General features: G+C 44.0%; 1 long non-coding RNA gene across 1 annotated transcript in view; it reads right to left on the bottom strand.

Annotated features, from left to right (window-relative positions):
- Positions 1–4860: 4860 nt before the first annotated feature.
- LOC103367786 (uncharacterized) overlaps positions 4861–15426 on the bottom strand; it is a 34562-nt gene continuing 23996 nt past the window's right edge. The window contains exons 3-4 of the long non-coding RNA XR_520744.1: positions 5521–5607; positions 4861–5375 (exon numbers count right to left, since the gene is read on the bottom strand). This is a non-coding gene — a long non-coding RNA (uncharacterized LOC103367786). The remainder of the gene's footprint in view (positions 5376–5520; positions 5608–15426) is intronic.

Here is a 15426-nt window from a genome sequence, read left to right as displayed (position 1 = left end):
TTCTGGCAGGTCATAAAAGATAATTGTGTTGCCTGGGCTTTTTAAGGGTTAGCCAACGAGTGCTCCAGGGTGGCCGAGAGGACTTAATGTGCGTTTACCATGACACAGAGACAGTGAGACTATACCTAGCCACCCAGTAGACAGAAGATAAGACATCAATCTGGCCCACCTCTCCAATTTAGGGAAGAAGGAGAAGAAGGATGGAAGGAGAGGAGGGGCTACTGAGGAATGAGTGTTGCTTCCACCGTTTACTATGCTGCAGTTTGCGGCTGCACGCGCAATAACTATCCACTGAAGAAGTGTGTGTGTATGTGTGTGTACTGATACTTGTGTGTGTGCACGTGTTTCTGTGTGTGTGGCCCATGGCAGACCCAGACCCAACAATCTACAGGGAGTCGTTGCCCTGTAGCCCCAGCCCTGCTATAACTTCATTAGGTGTAGGTAATGGCACCGTGGTCCAGGAGCTCATAACATGGAGCCAGAGGCCCATCGGCTGCCCGCCAGCCCAGCCCACACAGATACTGCACTGGTATGCCTCCGTCTAAGCTTTGATTATACGGGCAGAATTATCATTTAGTGAGAAGCCGGCGTAACTCAATATGATACAGTGCTTGGAACTTGAAGTGAGTTGAATTTTTTGAACAACACAGGAATTAAATAAGTGGATTAATTCTCACTGCACATATAGAAGTCTGCTGGGCAACGTGAATAAAGACTAAGAGCAAATGTAGACAGAAGAAAGCAATTGATTCTAAGCTCTTCACAATCCATACCTTTCACACCACTGATGTAATAAACCTGGCCCAAATGCAGTCCAAATTCTGCTGACAGCCAGATTGTGGTTACTGTTTTGTTGGAGTCAATGAGAGAATGAGCAAAAAAATGTGCTGCTTCTTCAAAAATAATATATTAAACTCCTGGATAAAGCAACATAATCTTAAAATGTTGCACCCCAAGGTGTAACAATCGATTCCAAGTGGAAAGGATTAAATTGCATTATGTCATTGTCTGTAGCCTATTGTTTTGTTAGTTGTCACTCACCCTTGGCAGTCGGCCAGCTGAAAACAAAGCCAGAAAAGAAGAAAGAGTTTCTATGCAACAACAGGGGTGTGTTTGTAGAAGTCACAGGGTCAGATACACAGCAGATAGTAACGGATCATATATGTGAAGATGCTTTTTTTTCTTTTTTACACAATCTCTCAGAATTTACACTTCTCTAATTTTCCCATTTAATGCATCGAGGGGGGAAAATAAATCCAAACATGCTTTGGAACAATAATCTAAATGAAAACTCAATTCAAAATAGCATGTAATTTCTTAACAGGCCTATAGAATCACCATGTAGTGTAGACTGAGGACTGACAGAGCTCATAGCCCATCAGCTGCTTGTCTTCTCTGATTTCCTCCTTAGACTACAAGGTACAGTTCATTTGAATAATCAGCCTGGTCATAGAGAGACACACACACAGACTGATTGAGCTGCACATCCAATTTCCAAAGGAGGCCCCCTGTTTATTTATTTGCTATATGTCTGAACTTGCCTGTCTTGATGTTGTTGTGTTGTAAGTGAGTCAGAAAGGGCCCCTTAATTAAATCACTGGGCTCTCCTGTTGGATTGAGACTATCCCACAGATCTATGGTAATACACAGCCTGGGGTGGAGGACAATTCCATTAGTGGAGGACAGGGGCTGGGGCTGATAGCGCTACAGATAGAGCCCCCTCCCGACTACAATACCTCCTGGCTGAGCGGCCGTTAGCTGCTGTTTAGCCTGAAGTTTTATAGAGCTAATCAGCGCTGTTTGCACAAGTCGGAATACATTTGGCCCCTTGCACCCGAGTGGTAGACGTACAACAAAGTATTGTGAAAGAGATCTAAGCGCCTTGGATACACAGGATGATTTATATCATTGAGAGAATGCAGCAGAAGAGCTGATCGAAGGGAAACTTTCATACAGTGTAGATCTTATTACCCACTGACTACATTTTTCAACTATGACCTACATTACTTACTGTAGTTGTGTGCACATGTTTTTTTTTGTGCAGGGAGGGATTAATCTTGCTATTTTAAGGTAGACAATGTTTGTGTGCCTTGCCCAGATCTTTGAACATTGCCATATTCCCAGGCCTCAGGAATTACCTCGGTGCACATAATAAACAATGATTGTCAAAATTGTGGCCCAAGCTGAGAATCAAAACTTTCCCTTTTAATTTATTTATCACCATTTAGGCCTTGCACAGATTCTACGTATGAAATTCGGGTCCACGCAGTTAGATTTAGAATAAATGCATTAGCTTAAAGTTAGGCCAAATGAGCGAGCAAGAATAGGCCGGGCTTTGGTAAAGCCTGTGATGAAAGCCCACCACTCTTGTTTTTATTGTCCACTCTCCACCAGGCGGAGTGTTGTGGGAACTCTAGAGACTTGTGGCTGCTGTTTGATCACACTATGGGAGTCTGACCTGTCACTAAGTGGTGGCAAACATGGCCCACACACAGAGCGGCGGGCGTCTATGCATGTATATGTGTGTATGTGTTTCCCACACACAGCGCCACATACCTCACCAGAGGAGGCAGGTCACAACGTGTCAGAGTGTTGAGGATTCATAATGGCCATTTAGCCTTCAACAGCTAATATCAGCACTGCTGATTTACAAGGAATTGAGCTGTTCAGTCTCTGGACTCTGGAGCTGTTTCCATCAAACCTGTTTGACATTAGTTAGTATGAACATCCAGCACAAAACATAAACACACACACACATATATTATACAAAATAATAACAAAACAAAACAAAAAATATTCAGAAGTTGTTCCGTGTACTGGGGTTCATACCAGCATATACCATACATCCATCCATTTTAGGGAGCTTGGCAATAGCTCTGGTAACCAGCTGTTTGCAGCCAGGCAGAGTGACAAGGGACCGGAGGGAGCCATTGAAACTCCGGGGACTGTGACAGAAGCGTGGTGACAAGTGACGACGATGCCCTCCCTCATGCATGTGTCCCTAAACTGCATAGGACAGCACCCTCAGCAACAAGACAAGACGCAGATCACGCACCATGCTAAGCTAATAGCCACGATACGCTCTGCTGAAGTCAGCTCTGATAGAGGTTTGGCTCCGTGATCACTGCTGATAGGGGAACAATGTGACTCGGACATGTCGGATTGCATATAAAGAAACGGCAACTTGTCTCTTAAGTTGTTTCTGAATCCCTCAATAAACACTGCAAAAGAAATTTGGAAAAAACTCCAAAGTTAAATAAATGAAAATCAGCGTCTTGAGATGGCAGGCTGACCTCAAATTCACCTTCAAAACAAATCGTTTGGAAGTATCACTCGGGTGCTAATGGAGACTGTGTTTGGTGTTTGTTGGATCTATTTGTGGCAGAGGCAAAGTGTACACAACATGCACATGAAGGTTTGACTAGACACACATGTACAAAAATTCAATTTTGGCTCTCAAGGCTTCGATTCTCTACACAGAAACGGACACACACTACTTGCCCCTGTGACCAACTGGAGACCAGAGAGACATTGACATGACCCAGATAATAGGCCCAAAGTCTTGCCTCCACAATTTGATCAATTTGCAGTTTCCTCACAATCGCAGGCACCGCGCTGTCCCCCGCAGCCACTGTGTAGCCCCCCACGCCCAGCCATGCAGACGCATCGCTGCTCGCCACAGCAAGATGCTCTGCCTTTCTCCCCTTTTCCCCCCAAATCACTGCTAAGCCTGCCTGATGCCTGCTGCCGGGACACAAACGTGCTCTTGCTCCTGTCATCTCTAAGCAAGCACAGACAGGAGGGAAAAAGGCTGACAGTTTGTCTTGTACCATATGCCACGTGGCAGCAAAGCCTAACTGATATGGCCAGAGTTTGGGCCACAGCCAAGGGCTCTTTTTTTTTCGATCCATTTTATTTTCTTCTTCCTTGCATGTGCCTGTGTCTCGGGTGGAAATGTGAAATAAAATCACAGTGTGCTCCTCACCAGCGCCGAACGCTGCTTTGATCGTTATTTGAGCAATATTTTCGACAGTACTCACCGTGGGCCTGAGGAGGCCACTGATCACTTAAATAGCCTCCCCCCTCCCCGCTCATGTGCTGAGGAGTCTCCACGAAAATGCCCTTTTGCGGGAAAAAAAAAGTAGGAAGTAATTATCCCCTCCTTCTCTTTGCCTCAAGAGATGTTAGTCTTCAGTAAGGCCTTTCAATCATGAATTTACCTGTGGGGTCTTTCCAAACACAGCACCACGACTGGAATTTAAGCGAGGTTGTCAATAGTTTAGAATTCACTTGTACGTTAGGCTTAGTGAAGGCAAATTTGTTGCTGTTGATGTGTTTAACCCTTGAGGTAACACCGCTTTGATCATTTTCCTCAGTGTAGAAAGACGGGTCAAAGACCCCCAGGTGACCGACAAATTTCAGAAAAATAAGGTGTTTACTTACAGCTACAAGCGGTGTACAGAATAGAGGTGTGTGTGTGCTGCTTGGTCTGAAATTATGGGAAATTACCAAATAACTGAATTTGATATCCTGCTTTGTGCTCAGGCAGAAGAAATGTGCTTTCTCACTATGGAAGGATTATGTGGGAGAAACATGACTGGAGTCAGGGGTGATGAAGGACACACTGTCATCTTCAACACTGATTCAAAGATTAAATATTTTTGACATATTTTTCTTTCCAAACAATGAAAAATTATTATATTCAAAATGCTTCAACCAACTCTAACTTCTTCACAAGAGGAAAATGTAAATATGCTGTTGTCGGAATGTGATTTTGCAGTAAAAAATATTTACAGTTATATTTGTTTTTAATAAAAAAGTAAAAGAATATGCAGCAAGACGGATCATTCTTGACATTGGAAGGTAGTTTAGTAATTTTAAAAAATGGTACCGTCTAACATAGTTTATCATATTTCAACACTTTATTGCCTTAAAGAAACAGTTTTCTGTGAGAATAAGCACCATCAGTGTGCTGGCATACAGTATGTCTCACTGGTGCAGTTGCTGTCGTTGCAAAATAAAGGATAAAGTTGCACTTTATGGTGAAAGCTGATCTCAATTCACAACAGCAATGGAGACTTCATGTACTTGACCCTATCGTGCCATCATACTTGATATAATCACGCAAAACAAATACGCTTCTGTTACAGACATTCCTCAATTATTCAGCTTGTGAATTCTCCATGTTCCAGTGCCTCCACAGAGAAACCTGTTTCAGTGTGAAGTGGCTGTCAGTCATCACCTCCGTGGTGCGTCATCCTTTGTAGCGGCTAAACCCTGGAACTGGGACAAAAATGGTCACCTTTTTTCGCTCCGATGGTTTCTTTGCCGCCTTCGCCGAGGCCGTTGCAGGAAGCTAGGGAGAAAACCAGGAGCTGATGAAAGAAATGACAGGTGAGTGGCAGACGCCTTGAGGAACACGAGGTTGGGAGGGGGTGGGAGAGGGCAGAAGCGTGCTAGCCGGTGAGGAGCAGCGCAGCGCCACAGGTGAAAAGATGCCAAAGCAGAAGACTGACGCACCTTGACGGCACTGACAGGCAGCGGTGACACAGGTGAGGGCCAGTGTTGGGAGACCTTCCAGGCTCCTCACAGCTGCTTCTTTTGCTCCTGTCAGACAGACGCACGGAGAAACACCCTTACACCAGAGACAACGCAATCATGTGTGTTCATTTTCACAAACACTTGGTGCTCAAACAGTTTTTTCAAGCCAATGCGACACGGACCAGAAGAACAACTCTTAATTCGAGCTTTCTTTATTGTTGCAGCAAATGATTTGTTTCATGATGCACTAATTTTTCAAAAGGCTCTCCAAATGTCCAGACACTAGTCGCTGTGTTTTTTTTTTGTACTTTCTGTGACCTTTTAGCATACTTATTAGATTTATAACCAACAGAATTATTGGCTATGGACCAGCTTCTACCACTTCTTCTCCTTTTGCCACTCCTCCTCATTTCCACCCTGACTCCCACAACTCCATAACAGGTGTCTGATGTGACCACTGATCGTGTCAGTCCCTCCTCCTCCTCATTTAAATCTCTATTTTCTCCTTCTTCTACACCCATTTTAATTCAATTTTATGTTCATTTAACTCCAGATAACCCTTACATTAAGCTTTGAATTGTAGCCTTCCTTCTTCTGAATTAACTAACATGGAGCCATCTGCCAGTGAACATTATGCTGTATAGATAAAGTGTTTCCTTTTGCTCCTGAAGTCTTGTCTTTGGTTTTCATTGACCCGTAATAAAAACATGAAACACATAATTAATGCCATAATTTCAATCATTTTACAGTATTATGAGTAAGGCAGGATTTAAAACTGTAACAGGAAAACAGTAGAATACAAAGAAAGGGTGACACCCAGGTTATCTACGAGATGTTTTCCACTGCAGACACTTACAGACTGTTTCAGGGCAGCCTGAACCTTTATGCATATTCCAGCCACAAGAAATTAACCTGTAGAACCTCTTTAAGGACCATTTTCTGTGGAAAAATACCTGCTCCAGTCTGAGCGGCTCTGAAAAACTGCTGTGTGAGGCTCATAGTGAATTGGTTACACGAGAGAGGACAACGCTAAAGGGTTAAATTCGAAGAAAACAACGAGTGCCTTTTTGTGCCCTTTCAATACCTTCATTGAGAAGCTGTCTTCTTTTTTTAAGATTGCTATCAACATTGCAAAATTTGTCATTTGTCATTTTTCGTTTATAGAAATGGAATTGTGTTCAGTAATGACTATCTGTCATTGTTGTGGCACTGAAGCTGTTGGATCTTATAGAAACCAATTAACACTCAGTTGTATTAGTAGGAGCCAATAGTTGTGTAGTCATTTGTTCCACCCTAAAAGGTAAATAGTTTTTGTTTTTTTTTTGGTTGTTTTTTTTTTTTTTTTCCCAGCTGAGGCAGCAGGTTGCTGCAAGAGCTGCAGGTTCTGTAAGTACTTGTTTGTGGTGTCTTTTGAAACATGTTCCAACTAATTTATCAGGATGAATGACGACGAAAAATAAACTGATCAAGTTTTCAACGGCAAGTTTTGTCTTGGACTTTAATTCTCAGAACACAGGACAGCGCATCGTCAGATCATCCAGGTGTAGCATCTAAGAGGCCTCGAGTGTTGACTTAGCTTCCACAAAGTCAATCAAAAACCTGAAACACCTGACTAGATTGATTCCTACTTTTATACCACTGAGCGCTAACCAACTCCTACATCTTCCGCAATCCGAATGAAGCATTCAAACACCTTGGGCCTGCCCCTGCGGTGAAAAGTCTCCTAACTGTTTGATTGCAGAAAAACACATAAATCATGTTTAACGACATCAGCAGAGCTGGAGAGAAAGACAGCATAATATATTTTTTTTAAATGTTATCTTACGTACAACAGCTGAAAGGTGTTGAAGACACAGTTTGACATTTTGAGAAGCACACTTCTTCATTTCATTGCTACAAGTTAGGCTGGATGAGAAGGTCAATACCACACCTTTGTCTGTATGTTAAATATGAAGTTACCTTAGTGTCGCATGAAGATTGAAAACAGGGAAATATTTAATGTGCTTCTGTCTGAAGGCAGCAAAATAAACCTATTCGACCTTTTACAGCTCAGTATTTTATATTCATGTAGATACATATTTATTAGCAGGTTATATTGTTTCTATATCTATAAAAATAGTTTTTGTAATAACAGAATTTGTGATTTAACATAGGCACAAATAAAAAAAGAACATGCACCTTTTTCATTCCAGCCATTGCTTGAAATTCAGAACACTACCAGCGACTGTGAGTGACTGTTTTTCAGCAACTTAACTGCAAAAGCCAATTATCAAATCATTAATCAATGATTTATTCATTTGCTCTCTAAAGTGTACTTATTCTAAGAAAAACAATGGAATGAATAGACCTGCGTCAACATTAGACTGCATCTAAAAACAATGATGCTTTCCTCTATGCAGATGCAAATATAAATTAATCAGAAGTGTGATATTTTATTCAGGGGCCCTCAGTAGCGAGCGGGGCACCCATCTGTCTCTCATCTCTCTAGTCAGCCATGTCATGTGGGACCGAAGTGAAAGAGAAAGAGAGCCTCTCTGATTGCCTGCCACCCAGCTCTTTGCTGCTGCTCAGTGTCACTGTCACTCACTCGCCGTTCTGATGTGTTCGTTCCTCTCCACCTCCATTAACGTCACTCTTGGTCGACACGCTTGCAAATGGAAAGGCGTACAGGCCCACGAAATAGGGAAAAGGGAAACGCTTCATTTATGTTTTAGGTGTACATGGACACTTGAAAGGCAGAACAAGAGTGATATTTTTTTCCTTTAAGTAGGCTTGCATTAACAAAAATGTCTCCGAATTTCAGCTTTGAAATGTTATTCTTGTACCCAGAGGACCTCGTCTACGAGTAGAATCCTCCAGTTGTTATCGTAGCGAGCTAGCTTAGGCCCCACTGTCAGTGAATGGAGATGTTTCAAGCAGACTGACTGACGAGGTGCATAAGAGGTCAGCATTCTAAAGGGGAGACCAATTGGATCATGACCCATGAGGGACAGATATGGGCAAGGGATTTAGCCTCAAAGGTCACACTGGGGTCAAGGAGTGGCTTGCATTCCAGACTCCTAATCCTTTCCCTGCAGTCTGGAACGCTGGCCTTCACTGCTCTACACATGCATGCCCACACACACACACACACACACACACACACACACACACACACATCTCTCTCAGACTCTGTGCAGAGTCTCTGTGCCCTGCACACATACAAGCACAGGTTGTGGTGATAGATTGGATAAAGAGACTTAAAATAAATGTATGCCTCCTGGCTCCAAGTCCTCCTCCTCCTCTGTGCTTTATGTAGAGAAAGCAAAGGCTTTGGGTGCCCTCGCCACTCATTTCCCTGACCTTCCACTTAACCACCCACCTCCTACCAGGCCATCGAGTTTCCCCCATGCTGAGATACTGGAGTGCCGGGGATGTAGGTAATTTGTCAGGGTGACCCAACCCCCCCGTTTCATGCTTGTGTGTGTGTGTGTGTCAGCAGACAGGCATGTGTATGCACCAGAGGCTTTCGCTGGGAATCTCTCAGACTATGTCGCCAGTCCAGGCGGTCCCAGACAAGTCAGTGTCAGTGGCTGCGTAAGCAATGATCACGCTAGTAGCCATGAATTGGAAGCTGGGGCATCCTGGTCATGGCAATCCAAGCCATCCATCAGCCTGATGTGACATGCGTGCCACCCAACACCGTGCAGCATTCGTGCCCCCTCCCCTAAACACTTATGCATTACACGCAGAGACACAGTATACAATGGAGACTATACACCCCAGATGATTTTGGAAGCTGAACCTGTTGACATTTACTCGGTAAATCCCACCACACACTCAAAACACACAAACACAGTGACAAACTTGCTCCATCTGTGGCTTGGACTGCACGTAGCGCAGCAGTTTGTGTGTAGCAAAGCACACCAAGCATCAGCCTCCTACTGTTTGTGTTGGAGTGGCCCTCCTGCTGGGCCTTCAATTGTACCCCCCACCCCCCCTCACTTCCTATCCCACTACACTATACCAAACAGAGCCAAATAAAACACAGGCTAACATAATGTAGCAGCATGTCAGTGGTGGGCCCTGGAGCAAGGCTGAAACATGAACCACTCTGTACCAGCCATTAGGACAAGAGTTAAAGCAGCTACGATTTCTTCCAAGCCATACAGCCCTTATGTTGTCCAGTGCAGGGCCTGTGTGTGTGCTAGCAGCAGATTGAGTGATGTATCCTGTGTGGCTGTGGTGTGCTCAGTGGGCCAGAGAGAAGTCCCAGCAGGGGACTACTTCTCCCTTGGCCCCGAGGCCACTGCACTTCATCAATCTCTCCACTGGGAAAGGCCTGCCACTGGATCTCAAGACTGTTACACACGCGATGGAGCTCACACAGAGAGGAGGCAAAACCAGACAAATCAAAACCAAAGAAGTATATAGAATAAAAGGAGCATGGTGGAGTCTTTAGAACATCAAGCCAAGCCATTAAGAGAAGTTTAGCTCTTGTATTTTGTAACCTTCATTCATGAAGATGTTTTTCATTCAACAGTCACTCTGAGCAACACCTATCAAGGTGTTATCTTAAAGCACTTTGGGTTGCCAGATGGCCTGAGAGCAATTTTGAAATTCTACTACAGTGTCAGTCATTAGTCCGTTGCTTTTGTTGGATGCTTTTGAAAACTATTTATTCAAATTAATTAACTCTCCTACTTCTTTCTTGTCATATCTCAGGCAGACAGATTATTTTAATCAGTCAGTCAAACTATATTTGTATGGCAGGTGACTGATTTGTAGATAATGAGACAGAACAAGTAGAGAGAAAAATCTGTGAAGAATTTATTAGCAAATCACAAATCTTCCTTATATGTTATATGTTCTGATTCTTGAAATCATCAAGTATTTTTTTTGCAGTCTGATGTGGTGTTAATTCTCCCACAGTTGGTAGGAAGGCCTGTCGTATATGAAAGGGCGTGGTGGAGGAGAATTCTGGCACTGGATCCCATAATTGGCTGGAATGACACTGATGAGGTGAGAGCTGATAGCTGCTGTATTCAAGCCTCACTCTTCTCACGGTAAGATATACTTCTGTCTGCTTGCGGCACTGACCAAATCCCAGTCATGTTACGTTGCACACGATGCTCGCGGAACACATTAAAAAGAATTAAGAGACATTCAAAATGCGATCTGGCTTACTTAGTTGTAATTTGTGATCGCTTGCATTGGTTGCAGCGGAGGGAGGAATCCTATCGGTGCGGGGACGTCTCCGACTTTGCCTTGGAGACAGAGTTAAAAGGAAGCACAAGCACATGTAAAGACACATGGTCTGGCGCTGCTCCTGGCCTCAGATGCAAGGGGCCCGGTGTACAGATTCAGCGAAGGTGAGAAATAGCTCACCTCCTCTTGTGTTCATGATGACTCTAAAACTTGAGAAACATGTAGGGAATTTCTCATGCCTCGGCAGGAAGCAGGGATCTCCTCACACTCCTTCACTGAGCTCTCCGCATTCTACACAGATGGATTTAGAAGTCATGTTACACCAATGAAAATCTCCTAGATCGGAATCTGATTTACCATCCATATACGCTGCGACTATTCCTGGTGAAGGAAAAGAAAGTAAACTGAGCTGCATCGCAACAAAAAAAAGAAAAAAAAAAGAAATCAAGTTAATAGCCTGTTTGACATTGCAAGCAAAGTGTGGAGAGTTTGTCAGTCATCCATTCCAGCTAAGCAAGCTTTTACGAATTGAATCATTGCTTTGTCGAGTCAAGGGGAAGCCGTGGAAGGAAAGGAAGAAAGAAGGAGCGAGCAAAACGGAACAAGAGCCAGAGCGGGTGAGGAGAGTTGGTTTACAGTGCAATCAGCATTAAGGAAATTGGTTTGCACTAGCGCTGCGAGTGGAGAGAGTTGATTGATGCTAAGTTAGGCTAGCAGGAAGGAAGTGGAGAAATTAGCGGCAGGCCAGGGCACTGAGAGCTGTCAACTACTTCCTGGTCAATCTGGGGTGTGAGGTATGCCTCCACTGCCAGCCCTCATGTACCACTTGTGCTCATGCAGATTTGCGCACACGTTGGAGAACCCTTTGCATGCACACACGCATACCGGGCAGGCCTTTTTGCATTCGGCACGTACAGCGTATCTTGACCCACATCCGTGAAACTTAATTTTTTTTTATCAACAATTTTTCAAGTGTTTCAAATTACAAGGATACCACATGACCCCTTTCTTGGTTTTCGACTCACTTGCCTCCGCACACAAGCCTTCAACGGCACATCACAACAACACAGCGCAGTCTCCGGGGCACTGTGTCAAAACTTGGCTGCGCGTATGCCAACAGTGTAGCCATGTCAAGCCCCTGACAATAGCGGTAGTAGCATACATGCAGTGTAATTAAGCAAGGCAACGGAGGACAGGCACAGAGGAAGAGAAGACACAAAGATGCCCTTGATACTTGGGTGTCGCGCTGACAGCATTTCCTCTGACAGCTTCATCTCGTAGGGCCACCGCAGAAGCCCTTACGTCTCCTGACATGTGCTTTACTCATCCCTGCCTCCATTCTCCGTTGCCTCAACATGACGGGAAAGAAGGGGCGATAGGAGGGGCGGGTTGGAGATGGAAGGAAGGGTATTACAATGGCCAGTGGAGTTTGGTAGCAAAGGTCAAACAAAGAGTCAGTGGGCAGACTTATCTTGGGCCTACAGTGAGGCTGAGAAATGGCATTTGAGGGAAGAATAAGGAAGAAGTTACTTGTGTTAATTAAGACGGGCATACATAGTTTGACAGAGCAGGTACAAAAGTATGCATCTTCAATAAAATAAAGCCAACACAACAGAACAAGTGGCTACTGTCTCCAAAGTGGTCAAAGATGATCACTAGGACTCCAGTAAACCCCACTTTGGAAAAAATAAATAAATCTAAACATTTTAATAATACATATATTGGATAAAATGCCAGAATTTTAATTTGCTGGATTAAAATCTAAAAGTTCAGCTCACCCGAATTACAAAAAACACATTTTCCCATTCCCTCACATGGTATCTAGGCAGATGCTGCTCTCGCTGTGAGATACCCACTTCTATCTCCCGCTACAGTGAAGGTGAAGGTCGATGAATTTTGTTTACTACGCTCACAACACTGAAGAACTGCATTATTTGACAATTGCATACAGTAGTGACCTTCCTGTCCTCCACTGTGGATAACAGACAGAACAGGGTGTTAACAGTTTTCATTAGAACTTGTCTTCTCCAAACAAACAAACTAAACTCCGTACTGTATCGGGGTAAAGGCAGATATTCTGAAAGCAGATCTCATAACATGTCCGAGGAAAATTTGAACCAATTTACGTGATCACGAAAGCCATTCTTTTGTAATTTAGATTAACTGATTATTTAAAGAAGAAGAGTGGTGTGAGAGAGGCAGAGGGGCATAGAGAAAGAAAGATGGCCGTTTTAAAGAAGCCCATCTTTTAAAAAGCACTCTGTTCCTCTCAGGCAGGATTGAGTTAATGTCCCTTTCCTCCCTCTCGCCCTCTCATCCCTCCCGTGCCCCTCCCGTTTTGCAGTGGCTTGCTGGCTTGATTTATCTGATGGAAGGAATTCTGCACAGAGCTCTGGCTCTGGTGGTATCCCTATACTGTAACCTTTTCCCCTCACCAGATGTTCCTCTCTCAAAACATGGTAATGTTCGCCCCCAAATCCCCGCACAAACATATCAAGTGGTCTCTACATGTTTACGCGGGACATGGCCGACAGAAGCGACAGGAACGGTGACACGAATGTTTGAGGGGGGTTTGGAGAGGGCAGACGAGGAGGGAAAAGGAAGAGGACAGACGGAGAGACGGAGATGTCAGACATATGCTCACGCCAGCTGACGACATTGGGATGACCCGGAGGAGTAAGGGGAGATCGGGGGCACAGAGGGGCTGATAACTCCCACAAATGTTGTAATGGGTGATACTTTGAGTTCAACAGTTTGCTGGGATCCGAGCGCCTGAGCTGATTTATTGTATCCTACCTTTTTTTACACAGAATTTTCCTTTTACATGCTTTTTTGATTCAGTGCTGAGCCTTCCAACGAGAGGCGGAGGTGGCTTTTAGCGGAGCTGCTGTAAAATCAGGGACAAGAGGCCGACACGCTGGATGAATATGTAAATTAGACGACAGAAATATTATTACAAAGTCCCATTTTAACAAACTTGACACAATATTTGTGCATCGAATTTAAACTAAATATGTTTATTTGTGTGCATTCCCTCTATCAAGGAAGCAACACAGACATCACAGGTGGTGGATCAGCAGGAAAGAGAAAGAAAGACAAAAAGAGACGACGATGACAATCTTGACAAGTGGGTTAAGCTATGGTAAGACCTGACAGCTTTGACCGCCTCGGCCAATATTTGTCACTTTCAGCGTGCATGAATTCTTGATTTGATGTGCCTTAATTGATTCAGCTCTGGCTGGCACTGTCTGTCTGTCTGTCTGTCTGTCTGCCCTCCCCCCCCTGCTTATTCCCCTTCTCCCTCTGTATCTATTATACCTCCCTGTACCTCTCTAATATTGCAGGCTGGATGTGGAGTCCAGGCAGACTAAGATGAATGCATTGAAGAAGGAAGAGCAGCCAGTTATGCTGCCCTACCTGTGACCCCCTCCGTGACACAGTGAGCCCCAAATGGCAGACATGACGAAGGATCAAGTGCTTCAAAGTAAGCCAGGCAGAGATAAAACCCAACAGGCCCCTTGGATGATGAACGAGTTTTGTAGCAGGAAAAAGCCATCATGTAGCTACCATGACACCTGGGCTTTGGAGCACAGGCCCAACACATGTCACATCATGTAGCTAAAAGGGAAAAGGGGGGGTGAGGAGGGAAGAAAAGAAATGAGTCATCTCTGAAACTTAGTTGGATGTAATGATTGAAGCACTGGTGTGTATTGTACAGCTTGTGCCTGTATTGCCTTCACTAGTAGCACTAAATTGTCAAGATTTGTAGTAGGATTTGTGTTGAAAATACTGGTACCTTGTATCCAATAATGGCAAACGTCTGTGGAGCTTTCCATTCATTTTTCTCCCACTCAGTTCTGAGTTTTTGCAATCATCAGTTTTCAGGTGTTTCATTCCCAGATTCACCTACAATACCACTATTAGCTCTATGTGCCCTGTTACCATGGTGTTCAGACCAAGGTTAACCTATTTTACGTCTGTCACAATGTGAGTATTTTTACAGCGCTGTATTGTTGCTTGGCACATTTACCTTGGTTGGTCTCAAATAATCCATGACTACTCCAGAAAAACATAGCCAAAATTGATTTCCTCTTCTTTTATTGTGCAAGCATGCAGGGCTTGAGTGGTTCCCACTAGATGTGACGCCCTCCTCCTCTTCTTAGCCTTGGACCACATGAATGCCGAGAGAGCAAGAGGGACCAACAAAAAACTTGTTTCGTAAACACCTCGGTTTGTGTGTGCGCGCGTATGTTTGTGTCAGAGGCGGTGGTCACAGGCTGCCTCAATGACAAACAAGAGCAGATCTTGGAAAAACCTCATTATGTTGCTTTAAACAGCGGTGATGATCACTGGGCACGCTGCAGAAAACATACTCCAACGCCCACCTATTGTATACGTGTTGAAAGCTGCTAAGTTTCTCGTACGTCTCTTTTGAACAGAATGTAAACGGCCTGTGTAGATAAAAGCTTCATCATACATGTGTCCACAGAAACATAACTAAAATACGGTTTATATACATTCTGCTTTTTCTGCCATTTCTAGTTCAGTTCAATTCAAGTAACGTGAGATAAGTTTAATCCCGAGCTCGGTCTTCCCGTTTTATGACGAGGTGGCGCAGAGAGGCAGAAGGACCAGGGTTTCTTCTTTACAATAAAGCACAGAGGGCCTGTGCTGGACCTGTCAGCTTTGAAATTTAAA

The sequence above is a fragment of the Stegastes partitus genome, unplaced genomic scaffold (assembly GCF_000690725.1).
Source record: "Stegastes partitus isolate 25-593 unplaced genomic scaffold, Stegastes_partitus-1.0.2 Scaffold1085, whole genome shotgun sequence".
NCBI lineage: Eukaryota > Metazoa > Chordata > Actinopteri > Pomacentridae > Stegastes > Stegastes partitus.
This window is presented reverse-complemented; position numbering and strand designations above follow the sequence as displayed.